The sequence below is a fragment of the Octodon degus genome, unplaced genomic scaffold (genome assembly GCF_000260255.1).
Source record: "Octodon degus isolate 3935 unplaced genomic scaffold, OctDeg1.0 scaffold00024, whole genome shotgun sequence".
NCBI lineage: Eukaryota > Metazoa > Chordata > Mammalia > Rodentia > Octodontidae > Octodon > Octodon degus.
In genome coordinates this window covers 6259968-6262717 of record NW_004524600.1, presented here as the reverse complement: position 1 = coordinate 6262717, position 2750 = coordinate 6259968, and the positions used below count along the sequence as shown (strand labels likewise).

The 2750-nt window shown below is 43.3% G+C and overlaps 1 pseudogene; it reads left to right on the top strand.

Moving 5' to 3' along the window:
* The first annotated feature begins 1313 nt into the window (after positions 1-1313).
* On the top strand, positions 1314-1715 carry LOC105741820 (annotated as a pseudogene).
* Positions 1716-2750: the final 1035 nt, after the last annotated feature.

The following is a 2750-nucleotide window of genomic DNA, read 5'->3' as shown; positions in this document are numbered from 1 at the left end:
CTTGATCAGAAAATTTGGGACACTACCGAGTTACATGACGTTACAGTACAAGTTCTCATATATCCGGAGTCTTAATTGACCTTGGAAGGTTAGGGCCAAAATGTTGGCTTTCTTTGCAGTCCTCCTTTTTCTCTAATTTTGGTCTGCAAACCTAGGCTGTTAACCCTCCAGAAGACAAGCTTATTGTTATTACCATACAACTTAGGCTGTTAAGCTTAACCTCACTATCTGTCTGAATATCAGAAGTGAAGATTATTTTTAACAGTTCTTAACTTACTATTATTTTTTTAAATTTTTTTTAAATTTTATTTATTTGTTTTTGTGTGTGTATGTGTGTGTGGCCAGCTCAGCCCACCTGGGGGCGGGGCTGGCTGGCATGTGGTGCTGGGGGATTGAACTGCAGTCCCTGTGCTTTGCTAACCTTGTTCTATTACTATTCTTTTTTAATGATATGTATTACCTATTACATTAAGTGATGGCAAAGATTCAGTGATGGTAAATATCTGAGAAGCGGAGATGATCCCATTGGCTGCTGCTACTAACAAGAAATCAGTACAGCCTTCTGGATAACAAAGCTTGAAAATTGAGCATAACCTTTGACCTAGTGATTCCACTTCTGGGAGTTTGCACTAAAGCAATAATTAAGAATGCTACAAAAGGGGCTGGGGAGATGGCTCAGTGGAATAAGAACCTCCCTGGCAAGCACAAGGGCCTGAGTTCAATCCCCGGTTCCACCAAAAAAAAGCAAGCAAGCAAGAAAGAAAGAAAGAAAGAAAGAAAAGAAAAATGCTATAAAAGAAATGCTGGCAAGATAGCTCAGCAGGCTAAGTGCCTGCTTATGCAACACAGGGACTAGGATTCAACCCCTGCACCACAAGCTATATCAGCCCCATCCCTGGGCAGCCTGAGCCAGCTACCAAGACCAGGCATGGTGGTGCATGCCCATAACCACAGCAGTGGGGAATCTGAAAACAGGAGGGTCACTGCGAGTCAGAGCTGCGTAGTGAGATCCTGTACCAAACACAAAGAATACCTAAAGATCTCATCATAAGACTGTGAATTACTGACCTGTAATTTTTAGAAAAAAAATTATCTCATGTTGAATAATTGAGGGCTAGCCAAATAAATTATGGCATAGACATAAAACATGATGCAGACTTTTAAGAATCTTCAGTAAAAGAATGTTGGCATGAGAAAATGTTGCCAATATATTAAGTAAAAGGACTTAAACACACAAAGAAAAGGATTCTACTTTAGGTAAAACAGAAAGTAGAGCTTTTTTTTTTTTTTTTCCGCCATCTTGGAGCCTGGGGAGACCTGCTGGGAACAGGACTTCTAAAAGGCAAATATGTCTGGAAGACTGTGGTGCAAGGCCATTTTTGCTGGCTATAAGCGGGGTCTCCGGAACCAGAGGGAACACACAGCTCTTCTTAAAATTGAAAGTGTTTATGCCCGGGATGAACACAATTCTACTTGGGCAAGAGATGTGCTTACGTGTACAAAGCAAAAAACAACACAGTGACTCCAGGTGGCAAACCAAACAAAACCAGAGTGATCTGGGGAAAAGTAACTCGGGCCCATGGAAACAGCGGCATGGTTCGTGCCAAGTTCCGAAGCAACCTTCCTGCTAAGGCCATCGGACACCGAATCCGTGTGATGCTGTACCCCTCAAGAATTTAAACTAACGGAAAATAAAAGTGCATTTGTGCTCTTGTAAAAAAAAAAAAAAAAGAAAGTAGATTAAATAACATTTTTCAGAATGTTAACAAACAACGTGGATGAATGTTATAGGCACTATTTTTAGCAAAGATGCCAGATATAAAAAAATACATGGAGGGCCGGGGAGATGGCTCAGTGGAATATGTGCTTCCCTGGCAAGCGCAAGGGCCTGAGTTCAATCCCTGGTTCCGCCAAAAAAAATAAAATAAAAAAATACATGGAGACAAAAGTCAAAATAGAGTGAACCTTGATGTATTTATGGAAGGCAAAGTAAGGTGGTAGTGGTGATGGTGCAAGGATACTGAGAGCAAAGGAACCTAGGAAAGTTCCAGGGAGCTGGAAATGCTTTCTATTCTGTGGTAGAACTGTGAACTCTGTCTGTGTTCCTCTAAAAATGCATAATTGGCCTTTCACCTTTTTTTAATTTTATGTATTTGGTACAGTCTGGCAGCTCAGCCTCGTAGTGATCCTCTTGCTTTCAGCCTCCCCAGTGCTGGTATTACAGGGGTGCACCACCACGCCCAGACTCAGTGGCCAGCTCAGCCCGCCCTGGGGGTGGGACCGGTGCAGCATGTGGTGCTGGAGATGGAACCCCAGTCCCTCTACTTGCTTAGGCAGGCTTTTAGTCCTCTGAGCTGCCTTGCCAGCCCTTTTGCTTTGTTGTACCCCTGAAAGCAAAATGAGCCCCCAGCATTTCTGAGGGAGCCATCTGCAAAACTCTGGCCCAGGCTCCCATTCTCTGTTCATCTGCTCACACCTTATGTGTGTCTGAACTGGAAGCACTGCCCCGTGGGCTGGTACAGTGAAGGGATGTAGGCTTCATGGAGTCAAACTAAGTGATCTTCCTTCAGTCAGTTGTCAAGACATCTACCCAATGAATGAACGCACGCTAGCACTTTATGCATGAAATATGTACAGCTCCACATTCGGGAGGCTGAAGTAGGAGGATCAGTGGAGTTGAGGGGCACTTGGGCTACATAACAAAACCCTGCCTCTAATTAATTAAAAACACTTTTGTGGCCCAGGAGATG